At 38.3% G+C, this 21,116-nt stretch overlaps 1 protein-coding gene and 1 long non-coding RNA gene across 4 annotated transcripts in view; one reads left to right on the forward strand and one right to left on the reverse strand.

The window, feature by feature from the left end:
* NR6A1 (nuclear receptor subfamily 6 group A member 1) overlaps nt 1-21,116 on the reverse strand; it is a 232,347-nt gene that overhangs the window by 113,183 nt on the left and 98,048 nt on the right. The gene's annotated exons all lie outside the window — the stretch shown is intronic.
* Nucleotides 12,964-21,116, forward strand: part of LOC123593405 — a 37,084-nt gene continuing 28,931 nt past the window's right edge. The window contains exon 1 of the long non-coding RNA XR_006710303.1: nt 12,964-13,933. This is a non-coding gene — a long non-coding RNA (uncharacterized LOC123593405). The remainder of the gene's footprint in view (nt 13,934-21,116) is intronic.

Genomic DNA, 21,116 nt, shown 5'->3' on the forward strand with positions numbered 1-21,116 from the left:
ATCAGAGCATTGGAGAAAAATTATTTGACCACAGCCTAACTTGCTGCAGTTTTATCAGAGCCTAACCTACCTGATAAAAGGAAATACCTGCCCCCTCTAGCCATTCTTTCTGGCCAGAGGGGGAAAAAAAAGAATGTGAGAAGCACCAGTGAATTCCAGTCTACAGCAGAAGCTCACCAAGACTCAAATCTAATCAAAGAACTATAGAATGCTTCCTCTTCCCCCATATCTTCATTCCTTTTACCCAGCACATCACATCTGATTTCCAGCAGCAACAACAACAAAATCACAAAGCATACTAATAGGCAAAAAAACTTTGTCATGCTGCGCGTGAAGCCCACTTAAAAAAAAAAAGATTGTCACAGTGGATCCAAAAACAAGATCCAACTATATGTTGTCTACGAAACCCATATATAGATTAAAGTAAAGGAATGACAAAGGATACAGGAGTGCTGATTCATAGGGGCACTTGTACCCCAATGTTTATAGCAGCACTTTCAACAATAGCCAAATCATGGAAAGAGTCCAAATGTCCACCAACTGATGAATGGATAAAGAAGACGTGGTTTATGTATACAATGGAATACTACTTGGCAATTAGAAAGAATGAAATCCTGCCATTTGCAACAATGTGGATGGAACTGGAGGGTATTATGCTAAGTGAAATAAGTAAGCCAGAGAAAGGCAGATTATCATATGTTTTCACTCATACGTGGAACTTGAGAAGCTTCACAGAAGACCATGGGGGGAAATAAAGGGGAAAAAATAGTTTCAAACAGAGAGGGAAGCAAACCCATAAGATACTCTTAAATACAGAGAACAAACTGAAGGTTGATGGGGGGAGGTGGAGGGGGAAAATGGGTGATGAGCACTGAAGAGGGCACTTCTTGGGATGAGCACTGGGTGTTGTATACAAGCGATGAATCATGGGAATCTACCCCTGAAACCAAGAGCACACTGTATACACTGTATGTTAGCTAACTTGACAATAAATTACATTTAAAAAAAAAAAGTAAAGGGAGGGACAAAGATACATCATAGTAACACCGATCAAAAGAAAGCAGAATAGCTATATTAATTTTAGACAATGCAGATTTCAGAACAAGGAGAATGATCAGGGATGAAGAGAAACATTACGTAATAATGATAAAGGGGTCAATATTCCAAGATGACATAACAATCCTTAATAGGTATGCACCTAACAATAGTGTCAAAATACATAAGGCAAAAACTGATAGAACTGCAATGAGAAATAGATGAATCTACTATTATCACTGGAGACTTTAACACCTCTCTTTGAGATATGGACATATCCAAAAGCCATAAAATCAGTAAGGACACAGTTGATCTCAACAATACTAAAAATCAATTGGATATAATTGACATCTATAGACCACTTCATCCTACAATGCAGATTATATATTCTTCTCAAATTCATATGGAACATACACCAAAAAAGGACCACATTCTGAGCCATAAAAGAAACTTCAACCAATTTAAAAGAACAGAAATCATACAATACCTGCTCTCAAATCACAATGGAATTAAAACAGAAATCAATAATAGCAAGATAGCTGGAAAATCCTAAAATACTTGGAGATTAAACAACACAATTCTTTTTTTTTTTTTAATGTTTATTTATTTTGGAGACAGAGGGAGACAGAGCATGAGTAGAGGAGGGTAGAGAGAGAGAGAGAGGGACACACAGAATCTGAAGCAGGCTCCAGACTCTAAGCTGTCAGCACAGAACCCAACGCGGGGCTTGAACTCATGAGCCATGACATCATGACCTGAGCTGAAGTCAGACACCCAACTGACTGAGCTACCCAGGCACCCCTAAACAACACAATTGTAACACATGGGTCAAAGAACTCTCAAGAGAAATTTTTAAATATTTGGAACTAAATGAAAATAAAAATAGAACTTATCAAAATTTGTAGATTGCATCAAAAGCAATGCTCAAAGGGAAATTTATAGCACTGAATTTATATATTAGAAAAAAAGAAAGATTTAAAACCAATAATCTAAGTTTCCATGTTAGGAAACTAGAAAAAGGAAAGCAAATTAAATCCAAAACAAACAGAATTAGGGAAATAAAAAAAACTAGAAAAATAATCAATGAAATTGAAAACTAGAAATCTTTAGAGAAAAATCAACAAAACCAAAAGCTAGTTCTTTGCAAAGATAAATAAAATAAAAAAGTCTGTATCCAGGCTAACTAAGGAAAAAGAAAAAAAAAAAAAGGAAAGAGAGAAGAACCAAATTATTAATAGCAGAAATGAAAGAGGGTATTAACACTAGTACAGATCATATGGACAGTAGAAAGATAATAAAGAAATACTATGAACAATTCTATGCCCACAAATTTGATAACCTAGATGAAATGGACCAATTCCTTGAAGACATAATCTGTCAAAACAAACACAAGAAGCAACAGACAATCTGAATAGGCCTTTATCTATTAAAGAAATTGAATCAGTACTTAACAACCTTCCCAAACAAAAAGCCCCAAGCCTATATGGGTTCATCAAGGAAGAAATTATTCTGTGATCTTTTATAGAATATACAAGTGATTTAGAAGTAGAGGGAATACTTCTAAACTCATTACATGAGGCCAACATTACACCAATAACAAAAAGACCAAGATCTTACAAGAAAACTTCAAACCAACATCTCTCACTCATACAGATGCAAAAATCCTCAACAAAGTATTAGCAATTGGAATCCAAAAATGTAAAGAAGAATTATACATTACAATCAAGCGGGGTTTATTCCAGGTATGTAAGGCTGGTTAAACATTCTTTTCTAAAGAAGAACAATCACTTGATCATATCAATAGATGCAGATAAAGCATGACATATCCAATACCTATTCCTACTAAAAATTCTCAACAAACTAGGAATCATGGGGAACTTGCTCAATTCAATAAAGAAAATCTACAAAAAACCTACAGTTAACATTATACTTAAAGATATGAAACTCAAAGCTTTCCTGCTAAGATCAGGAACAATGCAAGGATGTCCCCTCTCACCAGTGCTTTCCAACATTGTACTAGAAGTGCCACCTAATGTAATAAGATAAGAAAAAGAAATAAAAAGTATACAGTTTGGAAAGGAAGAAATAAAATTGTCTTTGTTCAGGTGTGCCTGGGTGGCTCAGTCGGTTAAACATCCAACTCTGGCTCAGGTCATGATCTCACAGTTCACAAGTTCAAGCCCCGTGTCAGGCTCTGTGCTGATAGCTCAGAGCCTGGAGCCTGGAGCCTGGAGCCTGGAGCCTGCTTTGGATTCTGTCTCCTTCACTCTCTGCCCCTCCCCCACACATACTCTCTCCACACAAACAAACAAAAAACAAAACTCCTAGAACTAATAAGCAGTGAGAGCAAGGTTGCAGAATAGAAGGTTAATAAATAAGCCACGCCCATTGCTTTCCTGAGCAAGTGAAATTAAAAACACATTACCATTATTAGCACCTCCACCAAATGAAATACTTAGGTATTAAATCTGACAAAATATGTACAAGATCTGTATGAAGAAAATTACAAAATTCTGATGAAAAATATTAAAGAAGTACTACATAAACAGGAAGGTATTCTATGTTCATGGATAAGAAGAGTCAATATTGTGAAGATGCTAGTTCTTCCCACCTTGATTTATAGATTCAGTACAAACCCAACCAAAACCCAACCAAAACAAAATGATTTTGTAGGTATTTTTTTTATTTTTATGTTTTTAAATTTTTTTAATTTTTTTTAAATTTATTTTTGAGACAGAGAGAGACAAAGCATGAGCAGGGGAGGGGCAGAGAGAGAGGGAGGCACAGAATCTGAAGCAGGCTGCAGGCTCTGAGCTGTCAGCACAGAGCCCAACACAGGGCTCAAACTCATCGAGTGTGAGATCATGACCTGAGCTGAAGTCAGACGCTCAACTGACTGAGCCATCCAGGCACCCCTGATTTTGTAGGTATTAACAAACTGATTCTAAAGTTTATATGGAGATGCAAAGACCCAGAATAGCCAACCCTATCAATATTGAAGGAGAAGAAGAACAGAGTCAGAGGACTAGCACTACCTGATTTCAAGAATTACTGCAAAGATCCAGTAATCAAGACAGTGTGATATTGAGGAAATAACAGACAAACATATCAATGGAACAGAAGAGAGAGCGCAGAAACAGACTCACATAAATACAGTCAACTGCTCTATGACAAAGGAGTAAAGGCAATACAATGGAACAAAAAAGGTCTTTCCAACAAATGGTGCCAGAACGACTGAATACCCACATGTAAAAAGATGAATCTACACACAGACCTTACACTTTTCACAAAAGTTAAGTCAAAATGAATCACAGGCCTAAATGTCAAACACAAAACTATGAAATTCCTAAAAGATAACATAGGAGAAAACCTCTATGACCTTGAGTATGACAATGACCAGAGGCATCATCCATGAAAGAAATCACTGACAGACTTCATTAAAAATAAAAACTTATGGGGGCTCCTGGATGTCTCAGTCATTTAAGTGTCCACTTCTTGATTTAGGCTCAGATCATGATCTCACAGTTCATGGGATCAAGCACCATGTCAGGCTCTGCACTGACAGTGCTTGGGATTTTCTCTTTCTCCTTCTCTCTCTCCCCTCCCCTGCTCACATTCTCTCTCTCTCAAAAATAAAAATAAAATAAGCGTTAAACAAATTTATTATAGGGGCAACTGGAGGCTCAGTCAGTTGAGCGTTTGACTCTTGATCTCAGCTTGGGTCATGATCTCACTGTTTGTGAGTTCAAGTCCCAGGAGAGGGTCTCTCCCTCTCTCTTTGCCATTACCCCACTCATGCTCCTCTCTCTCTCAAAATAAATGAAGAAACTTAAATTTAAAAAAAAATTACTATAAAATGAATAAAACAAAACCTGGTCTGCTAATGACAATGTCAAGAGAATGAGAAGACAAGCCACGGACTAGAAAAAAATACTTGCAAAAGACATATTCAATGAAAGTCTGTTATCTAAAATATAAAAGAAACTCTTAAAACTCAACAATAAGAAAATGAACAACACAATTAAAAAGTAGGCAAAAGATTTGAACAGACATCTCACCAAAGAAGATATACAGATGGCAAGCAAACAAAAGATGCTCAAAGTTATACATCATTATGCAACTTCAAATTATAACAATGAAATACCACTACACACCTATTAGAATGACCAAAATCCAAAACACTGACAATACCAAATGCTGACGAGGATATGGAGCAATAAAAATTCTCATTGCTTGCTGGTCAGAATGCAAACTGGTATAACCACTATGAAAGACAGTTTGGGAGTTTCAAAAAAACTAAACATACTCATACAATACAATCCAGGAATTAAACTCCTTGGTATTAACCCAAACGAACTGAAATTTTACATCCACACAAAAAATTGCACATAGATGTCTACCGCAGCTTTAATCTTAACTGCTAAAACTTGGAAGCAACCAAGATGTCTTTTAGTAGATGAATGGATAAACTGGAACATCCAGACAATGGAATATTATTCAGTGCTAAAAAGAAGCTATCAAACCATGAAAAGACATGGAAGAAACTTAAATGCATCTTAGTAAGTGAAAAAAGCCCATCTAAAATGGTCACATACTAACTGTAAGACTCCAATTACATGACATCTGGAAAAGGCAAAACTATGAAGTCAGTAAAAATATTAGTAGTTGCCAGTAGTTAGGAGGGAGGGAGGAATGAACAAGCAGAACACAGAGCATTTTTAAGGCGATGAAACAATTCTGTACAATACTGCAATGATAATACATGTCATTATACATTTGTCAAAATCCACAGTATGCATAACACCAAGAGTGAACCCTAAAGTAAACTATGGATTTCAGGTGATAATGATGTGTCAATATAGGTTCACCAGTTGTAACAACTGCACCACTCTGGTGCTTGGTGTTGACAGTGGGGGAGGTTATTTATGCCTGTTGGGGACAGAGGTTAGATGAGAACTCTCTGTACTTTACACTCAGCTTTGAAATGAACCTAAAACTGCTCTAAACAATAAAATGCACAGGAAAGAAAAAAATATCAGTTTTCTAAGTTTTCAAGTTAATAGTTACTGCCTTTATTTTTTTAAGTTTATTTATTTTGAGAGAGAGCGTGCACACGAGTGGGGAAAGGGGAGAGAAAGAGAGGCAGAGAGAGAGAGAGAGAGAGAGAAAGAGAAAGAAAGAGAAAGAGAGAGAGAATGAGAATCCCCAAGCAGGTCCCACACTCAGCACAGAGCCTCCGGGGCTCAATCTCAAAACCGTGAGATCATGCCCTGAGCTGAAATCAAGAGTTGGACACTTAACTGACTGAGCCACCCAAGCACCCCTGCCTTTATAAGCCTAGAGGAAAACAAGACATTACAGTTTTTATAAATAAGAAAACTGTATGTTCAAAAATATTGCAGTTAAAAAAGACTCCCTAAAAATTGCTTAAATTAATTAACCTGCCATTTTTTCTCAGTGGGCACTTATGATTTTAATGGGAATGGTAAACACGTAAACTTTTAGAAAGTGGGTAATTTCAGGGTCACATATCTCTTGGACAGTATCCTTACATAAAAGGTTAATGTAAGAGGCCTAGTAGAAGCCTAGTAGAAACCACTACAAATAGGTAGTCACCCATGGCCACCACTGGCCTGCCTCAGAACCACATCCTTTGGGAGCCCTGGTACCTACCTAGGTTCAGCTTTTTATGACTTGGAATTCAGCCCTGGCTTCTTCCCATGATACAGCCTGACCTCAATGGAGCTCAGCCCCCAGCTACATGACTTTTTTGCCCTATCACTTTTTCCTCAATAACCCTGAGACTCTGGATCAGTGGCTATTCCAGGTCTCATTGGTCCATCCATCCGTGTTACAATGAGCTCCTAAAAATTTTGGAAAAGTCTGTTCCTAAGAGGTATAATCACCGCTGACATTCCCTCAACCCTGGCAATGCCCCTCAGAGAAAATGGAAGTGCTTTAAAGAAGATAGTAATTAGGTAATAAAGAGAGAGGGCTTTGGAGCCACAAGCAAAAACAAAAACAAAAAAACAAAAACAACCCATAAAAAACCTGAGTGAGATTACTGGTTCTGTCTTATGAATCTTGAAGAAATTATTTAACTTCTCTACACCTCAGTTTCTTCATTTGTATAAAAGACGAAATGGCAATACCAACTTAATCGTGATACTGTGAGAATTCAAAATAACAACGTTGCAAAGCACCTACCACAGGGTCTGCCCCATGGTTATTCCTGTCTCTTTCTGCCTAATCTACTTTGCCATCTTTGCCCTTGATGTAATCCATGGGAAGATAAAATGGGAGAGAGAAAAACAGGCCTTCAGATATATGTATCTGAAGATATTATCCAAAATCCTTAGTTTTAACTATACAATCAAATAATTATGGGGGCGCCTGGGTGGCTCAGTCAGTTGAGCGTCTGACTCAGTTTCAGCTCAGGTCATGATCTCATGTTTCATTGGTTTCAAGCTCCACATAGGGCTCTAAGCTGACAGCACGGAGCCTGCTTGGGTTTCTCTCTCCCTCTCTCTCTGCCCCTCCCCAGCTTGTGCTATCTCTGTCTTTCTTAAAAGAAGAACATAAACTTAAAAAAAAATTTTTTTTAATGCTTAATATTGGATCAGTCTCTTCTTCACAAAAAATGAGCATATTCTTGGCCACCACAGGAGAAACAGTTTATGATCTGTGCCTTAAATCCAATCCTACCCATGTGACTTTAACCTTTCCCTAGCAGACAATGGTACCTGACTATTTTTGGCTAACCAAGGTATAAGGAGGTCTAGAAGATTTGGACAGCCAACCCAACTGAAGCCCAAAAGGGAAAAAAAACAAAAACCTATGTCCAAGTCATGGCAGAAAAGGAGAAAGGGGGCGCATGGGTGGCTGCAGTGGTTAAGTGTCAACTCGTGATTTCAGTTCAGGTCATGATCTCATGGTTCATGAGTTCAAGCCCCGTGTCGGGCTCTGAGTGGGCAGTATGGGGCCTGCTTGGGACTCTCCCTCTCTCCCCTCTCGCTGCCCCTCCCATGCTCTCACTCTCTCTCTCAAAATAAATAAATAAACTTAAAAAGAAAAAAGAGAGAGAAAAACCAATTCAGCTGGTTAATAATGGAAACTAGCGGATTAAACTCCTGTTTTTCACTAGAAAGCCACTGCATGAAGTAAAAACTAGCCCCAAACCCCAAGTCTAGACTGATTAAAAGTCTTGGAGGTATCCGAGTCAAACCCCAGACTGCAGAGGAGTAAGAAATCAGCTCTATTTCAACACTATTAGGTTTTCACAGGTGTCTGTCTTAGGACATAACTCTTTATTCCCTAGGCCTAGCAATTTCACCTTCTATACAGTCTCATCAGCCTGGAGCTCGAAGTTAGCTGTAAGGTGAAGGGTATGATTTTTAAAGTTAAGGTATGGTAGAGTTTCTGTCCCAGCTTCAGCCACTACCTGACTGTGATTCTTAAGAATCATTTCTTTAACACTTCTTTTCTGCAAAATAGGGATAATAACATTCCCCTCACAGAAGTGTTGTGAAAATTAAAAACCCTTGTCAGAAGTGCCTAGAGTACAGTGCATAGCTCATAGTAGACAAAAGGCATTCATTCCCTTTCCTTCCCTCTTTGATATAGCCTTATATTCCAGGGAGAGAGGAGGGTGTGATTTCTCCTTTCCACAAAATTAACCAGTATCACAGTCAGAGACGTCAGGGCTGAACTCAGACTCTTGGTATCTTTTCCCACATTTGAGTCCTGACTCCAAGTCACACTGCAATACCTCACTTTTGAAGGCCACACTCACACTCAGAAGCTAGGTCTTACACAGCTATTATTTTAAGAACTGCGGTTACCTCAGGGCTGGGCTGAATAATGAGATACAAGTGCTTTGGGAATCTGCAGATTCCCAGCATAACTAATGAGTACTGTCAACTGCATTCTGTCCAAGATATGGACAGACAACTCCAAGTGGCCAACAGCTCTTTGAAAAATGCACAGGCAACGATCAGAGGAAGACTATTTTGCTTCTTCCTGTAGCCTCTGCTTTGGTAAATTTACATTTTATATAATCATTATTATTAAAGATCATTTGTGGTTTGTTGTTGTTCAGTTTCATTAAAGATTAGTATCAGCAGGGAAGCTATATAATGTGGTAGAACAAATACGGGCTTTGGAATCAAGCTTTGATTCAAGTCCTAGCTCTGCCACTTCCTTGCTATGTGACACTGGACGAGTCATAACCTCTCAGACCCTCAATTTTCTCACCCACAGTATTTTTCAAAGTTCAGGTTGCCCCTTCAGTGGCTTGTAAAACCAATTTAATGGCTTTAAATAACTTTTTTGCTTAAAACACTTCTTTTTCCTTTTTTTTTTTTTAATGTTCATTTATTTTTGAGAGAGAGAGAGAGAATGTGAGCAGGGGAAGGGCAGAGAGAAAGGGAGATACAGAGTCTGAAGCAGGTTCCAGACTCTGAGCTGTCAGCACAGAGCACGACGTGGGGCTCGAACTCCCCAACTGCGAGATCATGACCTGAGCTGAAGTCAGACGCTTAACTGAATAAGCCATCCAGGTGCCCCTAAGTAACTTTTTTTTAAGTAAAAAAAATTAAAGAGAAAAATATCAGATGACACTACATGTTGTAAGGACAAGTACTATTTCATAAAACTGTGGTTTCAGATATATATAGATAGATATGTAGATATATACACAAATATGTGTATAATTGATCGTAATATAAAATATTTCTTACAATGGATAATAGTCAAAAAAATTGAAAGCCACTGACCTATAAAATGAGACTATCAAGTGTGTGTAACATTACCTTCTGTATTTCTCAAAGTATTTGAGAATTTGAAAAAATAAAACAACACGGACTAAATATTAGCAATCAACCTTATTTGTTTTTGTTTTTTTAGTTTTTCTTTAACGTTTATTTATTTTTGAGACAGAGACAGAGCATGAACGGGGAAGGGTCAGAGAGAGGGAGACACAGAATCTGAAACAGGCTCCAGGCTCTGAGTGGTCAGCACAGAGCCCGACGCGGGGCTCGAACCCCACAGACTGAGAGATCATGACCTGAGCCGAAGTCGGACGCCTAACCGACTGAGCCACCCAGGTGCCCCGCAATCAACCTTATTTGAATCAGAATATGTGAATACAACCTTATTTAAAAATACTGGTAAAGTTCCTCTTTACTGGTCAATTTCAGATTCCTTGTTTTATTTTCTTCATAGCATGCTTTTCTGTTTTACTTCATTTTACTTTAACTTATTTTCTGTCTTTTCACTAGAATATAAGCTCTGGAAGAACCTTTTGTTCTTGATCTCTCCTTAGCACCTAGATTTTACTCACTTGCATGCGTGCGTGCACACGCACACACACACACACACACACACGTATATATCATGTACGTATGTTATATGTATACCTATACACGTTTATGGGTGTGTATCTGCCAAATGAAGAACATCAATGCATTCATTCCAGTGCATTCCATTTAACTCTACTTTCAAGATAACATGAGAGGGGTGTCCAGGGTGGCTCAGCCAGTTAAGTGTCCAACTCTTGATTTCGGCTCACGTCATGATCTCGTGGTTCCTGAACTGGGCTCTGTACTGACAGCATGGGGGCTACTTGAGATTCTCTCTCTCCCTCTTTCTCTCTGCCCCTCCCCTGCTGTTTGTGCTGTCTCTCTCATAAAATAAAGAAATAAACTTAAAAAATAACGAGAAAGAATCTGCATACACAGGAATATCCGTCAACTGAGTTCAACAAGGAGTTGTTCAGCTAAAAATCTATAAAAGATCCAAGTTACTAATATGCCAACCTTTCTTCTGAGTATCTATTCATGAACCATATCTATCATAGGGCTATAGCTCTTGATGCTCAGGGAAAGAATATTTGATTTGGAATCAATGCTTAGCCTAAAACCCACTGATCATCATCTCACTAGGAAATTTGCCTCTAGCATAATGGATCTGGAGCCAAAAGAGACGAGGGTTGAAATCCCCATTATATCTTATACATGCTGTAAGGACTCAGGCAAGTTCCCTTATTATTAAATGAAGGTAACAGTACTTATCTCACAGGGTTATTCTGAAGATTAAATGAGCTGATATATATAAAATACCTGTCATAGTGTCTGGTACATAATAAAATACAGTAAAAACTATTATTATTATTATTCATTTACACACAATTTTTTCAACTAACTTTTATTAATGTTCATTGTGTTACACAGGTCCTGGGTCTACACAAGGGGCATAGGCACAATTCAAGAGGAATTGGCCACAGTCCTTACCCATGAAGAGCTCACAGTGTAATCGGAAAGATAAATCCAAAAACAGTAAGTATGGGAGTGTAGTATATATTAGGTCTCATCCAGGAAGGCTGAAATGAATCTGTCCTTCTCTAGCAAACCTGATCTTAGATACTGGTTAGTCCCTAGAGTTGATAGGTATATCAAAACCCTTCCATTTTATAAAACGGAATAGCTTCTCTCATGGGTCAGAGCAGCTCTATAACGAAGCCCTCACAAGATTATAAGAATGCAAGAATGATTGTCTTAATAGCCAAAAGGTAGAAGCAACTGAAGTGTGCACTGACAGATAAAAAGGATAAATGTGGTATATACACAACGGAATACTCTGCAGTCTTTAAAAGGAAGGAAATTCTGACACATGCTACAACATGGATGAGCACAGTGGACATTATGCAAAGTGAAGTAAAGTAAGCCACTAACAAAAAGACAAACACTGTATTATTCTGTGTATATGAGGTATTCTGAGAGTCAAAAATTCATAGAGACAGAAAGTAGAAATGTGGTTGCCAGGAGTTGTAGGGAGGGAAGAATTGGAAGTGTTATATACAGAGGTTCAATTGGGGAAAAGATAAAAAAGTTCTGGTGACCAATGGTGGTGAGGACTGTACAAGGTGAACATACTTAACACTACAGAATTGTATACTTAAAAGTGGGTAAAATGATAAATGATAAATGATTATGTATATTTTACCACAACTTAAAAAAAAGTAATTGTCCTACGACTTATAGAAAGAGAAATGCATGCGTCCCCTGTTCTCTGACTTTGATCATTCTTATATCTGGCAGCATACTTATCAACCCAACTTTCCCCAGGTTAAGACATGAGAAGAATTTTGGGACAGTCCTCAAACACAGAACCCTGTGTAATGTAGTCAACACCCAAGCAATCACAAACACACAAACATCCAAACCCAGAATTTAGAGCAAAATAGACAGATGCTATATGGTGACCACAGGTTTATTTCCACAAGTGTGAAAGAGACAAAAAATAAACCAAAGTATCTGTATGTGTAAAAGGCAGTTTAGGATTTTTTATAAGCTAATTCCTAAAGAGATAAGAAAGTTCTTAGAACCGGGGCGCCTGGGTGGCTCAGTAGGTCAAGTGTCTGACTTCAGCTCAGGTCATGATCTCACAGTTCGTGAGTTTGAGCCCCGTGTTGGGCGCTGTGCTGACAGCTCAGAGCCTGGAGCTTGCTTCAGATTCTGTCTCCCTCTCTCTCTGCCCCTCCCCCACTCGTGCCTTTTTCTCTCTCTCTCTCTCTCAAAAATAAACATAAAAAATTTTTTTAAAAAAAGTTCTCAGAATAAAATGACAGGTCCATGTGGAGCAGATTTCATGTATCAGTGCCAAGGTCTCATAACAAAACTTTACTGCCTCAGATTTAAAAAAAAAAAATACTGTTAATTTGCATTAAACAAAGCAACTTTTATATACTAAGCAAAAATGTCACAACTGACAGTGCTGTATAATGACCTGGTTTCCTAGTGGCTCAGAAAGATGGGAAATAAATCAAGGACCCTAGTTCAGACAGACAGGACAGGGTAGACTCTGGCTGTCTTGCATGATTAAAGCCTATGTCACAGCTCAGGGGGTCTACACTTTGGTAGCTTCTCCTCTGCAGTCCCCTATGTGACTAAGGACTGGGATAAGAGTGACAGCTTCACAATGGGGATAGTAAGTGATAAAGCTTTTTCCTAGTATGTTCAAAGACTCCAGAATCTAAAACTTAACTTCTCTGCTATCCATCCATACAATTTTCATTAAGAGAAATTTACACCATCTAGGAAGTCAAATGCCACCTTTATTTTTATCTTATCAAACCCTAAAATAAAGGCCAGCATGTGGTGTGGACAGGAGCCTTGGTTAGGATCACAAAAATTCTCACATCAAATAATTGATTTAAGTTAGAGCCAAGTTCATCAACAATAAGATGACAGGGTTCAGGCAAAGTCAGTTGCCTGTTTACATTTCAGAAAGACTAGCATTGCTCCTGACACTAGTACATAGGTATAAGCAACCTCTGGGTGGGTAATGCCACCAAACAAAAGCAACACCTTCAAAGTCTCTCGGTGACTAAAGGCAGCCAGACACTCAAACTGCCAGTCCTGAATTACGGCCTCTGAATGGTGAGGGCTTCACATTTCACTGATCAGGGCACAGCCCAATCAGAAGACAAACCCCTGCACTGCCAGGGACCAGCAAATCCGCTTTCTTCCAGAGTGCACATGACTGAATGTGCTTCTGTCCATCATCTGGGTCATATATAGTTCAATGCGAGCTGAGCAGACAGGGCTGCAAGGAAATCTGGCGCGGTTCAATACCTCGTCTACCCTGGGTTCCAGTATCTAATTTTTTTTACTGACAAACTCATTTCTCTACCGGGACAGGATGCTGTGCTGGCTGGAAGTTCCATTTCTACAGCAAGAATCCTATCTGGAAACACAGAAGTTGTCCTCTAGCCACAGCAGCTCGAACTTTTTTGATTGTTGTTGCTGCTTTCTCCCATCACCCCCACCCCCTTTTGACAAAGATCCAACTGTAAAAAGTCTTACGTAACAGTTCAGGACTACTTCGGTTCTTTTACTGGGTAAGCACTTTCAATTTTTTTTTTTTAAACTAAAAACCATTTTAACATTGAATCTGTTGAGAGACTTAACTAAAATCTTTTAAGTAATTTGTGTAGTGAAATACTGTCAGTGGATTTTTTTTAGTCTCATTTCTGCACGTGCTCCTTTGTTCTCAGAACAGAAGCTTTTTATACACACCCCATAACGCAGCTGGAGAGAGTTATGAAGTCAGTTATTATAAGGAACACAAAGGTTGTTTTTGCATTCTTTGCCTTTATATAATTAATTTTGTATTTGTTTTCTTAAAACAGAGTAGTTAAAAAAGGGAGAAATTCACAAAAGAATAAACTGTTGCAGAAAAAAGTTTGAAGTTTTTACCACCTTTTCTATCTGTAGTTTTGTGTGGCCAAACACTTGTGCTGCCTGGGGCGGTGGGGGTAGTGGCAAGCGTAGACAGAGAGGAACTAAGCCAGACATGGACAAAGGCATGAGCCAAAACCAGACAGTCCTGGCCGTTCGATAGGCCAGCAGTGGGTGAGACAGGTCAGCCAGCTGCAGGGGCGGGAGGCGGGGGGGGGGGGGGGGGGGGGGGGGGGGGGGGGGAGGGAAGGGGCATGGATGTGTGAGGTGCTCATGCGTGCGATCGTGACTAGATTCTGAAACTGCCAGCCATTTTCCCAGCTATGCTTTGTGCAATCTAAAGGAATGCATCTCCTCTGAAGCCGTCTTGCCAGAGCCCAGTGATAGAGAGGAGTGTGATAAATACCACAACATATGGATCAGAAAATACTGGGATCTGGGGTGGGCAAGAGGGAATGCAGAGGGTGTGGAAATTTTTTAGTGATCTGGAATGTGTTGAGTGACAGGAAGTGCCCCAAGCTTCCCCCCACCCAACTCTTCGCAGTCGCGCCTGCTTTTGTCTAACTCTTGTAATCTACACACTACTGCTTACAAAGCTGTCTGAGTTTAAGACAAAAAGAAACATAAAAGGCTCTCCATTCCATAGTACCTGCGATATGGAAGGAGTGTAAAAAGCATGGCCCTTCAAGCCTATAGACATTTTTTCAGGTATATAAGACAAATATAAAATAATAATTTTCTAAGGATAATGAGAACTATGAATTAGAGTCTGCCTTCCAAATCTGATTTTAAAAATCCTGATTCTGCTATAGGTACAAAGGCTTAAGTTGGTTCCTAATCTGAATAAGTCTTGTTTGGTTGGTTAATATACTGCGTTTGAAGTTGTTTCTGTTTTCTTTGTATAAATTTGGACTTCGGGGAATAAAGCAAATAAGTAGAATGCACTAAAAAAAAAAAAAAAGATTTTTCCCTTTGCTAGTTAAAAAGCATTTTAAAGGGTTGGTTTCTTAGAAAAAGCAGTTTTCTTTCTTTCTCATTTTTGCATGTATACTACTATAAAGATAACTTAATGCCATCGTCAATGTAAGGTAGGAAACTTTTGACAGAAAAATAATACAGATGATAAACAACTTAGCATTTTCCCAAACTTCTATATTATCAACAGAAACACTAAAACTTGAGAGAAAAGCAGTCAAATAATTGAATGGTTAACCCTAGTTTTGGAGGATAAAATGGAAAATTCAGTATGAATAAAATGGTATTTGGTAATGTTTCTACCTCCTACCACAAAGGATGTTAGTGGTCAGCCTAGGAGTTAATCTTTCCTAGCGTGGCTCTGAGCCTTCATGCCGAGCAGACGTTATTCACAGGACGATTCGAAAAGTCCATTCATATATCTCACTACCTGGATTTGAATAGAAACCAGACAGCAATTCTTTAGTTCCAGCCACCATTCGCCCCACTGGACAATAGCGATTTGTTAGCACAGAGTCACAGGCTGTGGGACACAAAGCTTGGAGCTGCAGAAAGATGGGGGATTCAGAGAACAGGAAATTACAGGCCCGATGCACTCCTGGCAGCCCTGAGAATACAAAAAAAAAAAAAAAAAAAAAAGAGGCAACACAGCGATGCCATGTTTAAGAGCTACTTCTAGCTTTTTTAACCACCTCCAATTTCATAAAAGCTCTATTGTTGGAGTACATAAAGTCACGAGTCCCATGTGCTCTCTTTTCTCACTATAGGGAACTTCATTCAATGCCGTGGCACAGTCAGAAAAATCAAAAGCATCCAGAGTTGATTAGTTGTAAGCTCTGATAGAAAGGAGAAGAACATTTTATAAACAAAAATGTCACAGAAAAAATATGCTTGGTAACACAAGTGACGCAATGAAATTAATATCTTTTACAAATTATTTCATAAGACTAGACAATCAGAATGAAACCAAATGTATCAAGACTCCAGGGAAACAAATTTTTCTTCAAAATATCATATAAAATCTATTATTTAATTCAATCAAAAGTTTCTTCAGAAGATATGTATCAATTTAAAAACTAACCTTACATAGAATATTTCTGAGTTCTGAGTTGTGTTTTCCAAAACAAAGAACTAAAATCAAAGCCCAAAAGACTTATTTGGCATATTAAAAAGAAAACTACATTTTCTTTTGTTGGTTATCAAATTATTGTAGTTCTCTGGCTAAATTAAGAAAATGCCTCTACTTCCCTCCCTTTAGATCTAAAAAATAAAATAATGGACATTCTAGGTGAGGGGAGAGAGATAATTCTCCAGTCTCAATCAATGAGCATAGGTTCTTGTCCAGGCCCTCATGCTGCAACCTGAGCACCAATAAGCCAGAATGGTGTCCATTTCAACAGGAGGAGACCCTACACAAGGAAGTTATCAATGGTTTTGTTCTGCCTTTCTTCTGTGATCCATTAGTAGACACAAATCCTAAATGATATCATACCTGAAATATTCATCAAATGAGATCATGAATGACCAAAAACTGCTTTAGAAACACGAACTGTTCTACTCTGTTTGGTCCCATGGCTGTAAGATGAACGCTTGCTAAATTTAATGTTGCTGGAAAACAAATCAGCAACTTTTAAACTACCAATTACTGGATTTCTTCAAATTCTATCATTACGCACCAAACACAAGCATCAGTTACAACCTCAAGCCGTGCTGCTGTCCAATACGGTAGCCACCAGCTATGTGGGCTATTGTTATTTGAATTAATCCAAATTAAATAAAATTTAAAATTCATTTCTTCAGTCACACTGGCCACATTTCAAGCACTCAATAGCCCCAGGTAATGAGTGGCTATCATACAGGACAGCGCAGATAGAGAACTATAGCAGAAAGTACTAATGGACAGCAATCATCTAGACTATGCTCAATCCACAATACCTGTGTTCAACTACACATCCAGCCAGACATGAAATAAATCAATCTCTAAGTAAAAAAATATAATGACGAGTATTGTCGACAAGGTAGGTAGCACCATGATACTTGAAATATGTCTAAAAAAGCATTTTGAAACCAACGATTTCTTTTTTTTTTTTTTCCTTTGGCCCAAAATAAAAAGGTTATGAAGAATATTAAGGCAGTAGTAGCAGACAGTTAAGAGTGGTCAGAGTAATTAAAATGTTCCAGAATGCTACTTAGTATCAAAAAGTTCTTCCTAAACATATGAAGCAAATGATTCTATGGTTTCCTTCACATCACTGTCATGGACAATACAGAATAGCAAAGAACAAGGGGCTTGAAGGCAGTCAGACCTAGGTTTGATTACTAGAGCATCCACGCTGCCAGCTAGAGAATATTAGGCAAATTAGTCCACCTCTCTGGGATTTAGTATCCTTACCTGCAAAATGGGGAAACAGCCAACCAGCAAGATGTATGGAAGGACTCACAGTCAAGGATAGAAAGCATCCAGAGTAAAGTGGCAGGCATGTAGTGGGAATTTAAAAAAAAAAGAGTAGCTATTATTTATTATATTGTTCACCCTAAATCTTTATAATGTGACTCTGTGCAGACAGATACTATTCAACACATAAAGCAAGCCATCATGAACAAGTATCCTAAAATACTAATGCTGGTCATTCAGTAAAGCAAGTGGAATAAAATGGAAATATTTGTATTCTAGACAGCTTTCCTAAGCCAATATGTGACCATGCCGCTCCATAACAGCCTGGCTTTTTCACCAGAACAATCTCATGTCATGCTTGGCTCAAATAACCAGCATGGCCCCTGTGTCTTCAGAGGTTTATATACATGCATCTGGGCTTAGGTTTTATATAGGACAATGTTCTGTAGCTAAAACGTAAACTCTACCAAGGGATACATTGTTAGATGAATACAAAAAATCATTTCCAAATAGGGAAACTGATGCCTGCTCAAGAAAATGGCAAAGGCTATTTTAGAAATGCAATGGTAAGAAACCTCATTCTCTCTCTTTTTTTTTTTAAGTATTGAACTGAAGGAACATTTAAATAATTTAAATTATAGTAATAGTAATAATGAGCTGATAAAACATCCAATGCCTATTTTTTTAAATTATTGTGAACCTGGTATTTGGTCAAGACCAGATGTAATGAGTGGTTCCTCCTCAAGGCTTTAGTGGTTTAAAAAAAAAAAAAAAAATTCCAGGGCACCTTGGCGGCACAGCTGGTTGAGCGTCTGACTCTTGGTTTCAGCTCAGGTTATGACTCATGGTTTGTGAGTTTAAGCCCTGCTTGCACTTCGTGCTGTCAGTGCAGAGCCTGCTTGGGATTGATTCTTTCCACCTTTCTCTCCCCCTCTCCCTGCCCCTCTCCTACTTGTGCTCTCTCTCTCTGAAAAATAAATAAACTTAAAAAAAAAAAAAACATTCCAATTGATTCTATCATGACCACATGTCTTAACTTCCAAATCTATCATCAAGTAAATCAGACATGATAAACATGGATATGAGGTTCTAAAATTTTGATGTCATTCTCAACCCATCCTTATGCCTGCTAGGTGCAAGAATCATGGGGCTTAGGGGCAACTGAACATGGGTTGGAATCCTGGCTCTGCTACTTATTTATACTATGTGATCCTGAGTAAGTCACTTCCTCTCTTTGCCTCAGACTCTTCATGCAAAAAATATGAATATTTTAGCCTTCCTGCCAGTCATTTTAAAGTTCAAGGATCATATACATAAAACATCTTGAACATCCTAGCACATGGAAACCACTCTGGAAATGTCAATTCTATGAAAATACAGTAAGGGCCTGAGGTCCACTTCATTGTCTGAGAATCTTCCCAAACATGAATGGAAATAGAAGGGTTCTAGGCAGATTTATAGCAAAGGCCATTCTCTGTTTAAATTATGATTAAAACAAACATGAAGATAAAAGCTGCCAACACTGCACAGAGTTTCAAGCCTTAGGAACATAAATATTAAATAAATTGATTGAATAAATATAAGAAAATTATAAGAAAAGTGAGATGGAACCTCAGATTTTAGTATTATAAGACAGAATTTAATACTGATACTAATTTAATGTTATTAAATATCTAAGAATCATTTTCTTAAATGAAAAAATAGTATCTTTTTGGAATAAGATTTCTGCTCATTCTTCTTGGTGATTAAAACAAAAATATGAAAGTTCTAAAATACTGCCCTTGACTGAGATATCTGCCTCTTGCAGGTAAGAGAAAGAAAATTCATGTTTTTTAAAATCAAACCCATAGAAGGAACTGCTGGGTAAGATGTTTTTCTACTACATCTGTAGACTCATTTTAAAGTTGAAACTAATCCAACAGAACTGGAAACAGTAATGTTTCTTTATGCCAAATAAGTGAAAAATGTTAGACATGCCAAATAACCTTTCAGAGTACAGAAAGTAGTAGATTCGTCTCCCCCTTGTACCCCACCCTCCCCAAAACTATAAGGGAGATAAGTGTGGTATAGTTAGAAATCTGAAAAGGTAGATTTATCTCCCAGAAGTGGGCTGGATTAGATAGTACATTAAATCTCTGCCACTATCTAGATTGGTGACTTTTAAGAAGTCAATTCTGAGTCCTTGTTACCAGTAGTGGTCCAAAAAAAACACATTCATACTAGAAGCTAAAGGGTAGAGAGAGTACTTAAGAGGTGAGAAATTTGGTCTCGCCAGAGTGTATTCAAATCCAGTCTCTGTAAAGCCTAGCTAACCATAAAAGTTTTACAGGACTGCTTAAGCAGATAGACTAGATAGACAAGAAAGGTAGTTAAATAAAGATAGATAAGATAGATCTGACTGCAAGGATTTTCCATGGATATCATCAGCAATTTTATCATAAAACAATCACAAAAGGTAACCAAAGGAAAGGTTCTTCTCAGCAGACATTTATGAGTGAGTTCTTAATAAATGCTGATCAAGCCGAGCCTTCTTTTTCTAGTCATTTATCCAATAAATATTAAATGCCCAATATGTACCATACACAGTAGCAGACTTAGGTTGAATGATGAACAAAACAGAGAGTAGCTGACAAGCTATAAATTAGGATAATGATGGTCAGAAGCCGTATCATTTAAAAAATGGTAGGGATTGCAGAATGAATCCAGTGATTTGGGGAAAGTGCCCTGCCAACTGCTGAAGGCGAACTAATATAATATAGTTCATAAGAACATGGAAGAATGCACTCTCAGCTGTTTGATTCAAGCAAACAGATATGCTAAACTACAAGATCTTAGTGGATTTTAAACCATCAAGGAAATGAAATACCTTCAAACACATAGACTGGTTTCAAATGACCATTACTCAGATCTGTGGTAAACCACTATCTCATGCAAAAACTCAGTTTCCTTTTGATGGATGATTAAGAACAATATAGTACCTGTAAAGGGGTCTAGGCATGGAATGACATTCTGGGAGATCATGATACATTGGAGCATTAAATGTGATACATAATGCCTTCACCCCCTTCCCTAAGATTATGTTTGTAGCACTCACCATTTCCTTTACCCGCACATGCTATGACCATTGTGATTACACAGCTAGTGTACTCAGAATACTCAACCCATGACTCAGCTGGCTCTTAGCAACCAAGAATATTTGAGACATGCATGATAAATATGAAGAGAAGGAAAGGCTAGAATCACAAGTGGGCTTCTGTAACAATTCATCTTAAAAACTAGAACCACCATGGGGCGCCTGGGTGGCACAGTCGGTTAAGCGTCCGACTTCAGCCAGGTCACGATCTCGCGGTCCGTGAGTTCGAGCCCCGCGTCAGGCTATGGGCTGATGGCTCAGAGCCTGGAGCCTGTTTCCGATTCTGTGTCTCCCTCTCTCTCTGCCCCTCCCCCGTTCATGCTTTGTCTCTCTCTGTCCC

The sequence above is a fragment of the Leopardus geoffroyi genome, chromosome D4, assembly GCF_018350155.1.
Source record: "Leopardus geoffroyi isolate Oge1 chromosome D4, O.geoffroyi_Oge1_pat1.0, whole genome shotgun sequence".
NCBI lineage: Eukaryota > Metazoa > Chordata > Mammalia > Carnivora > Felidae > Leopardus > Leopardus geoffroyi.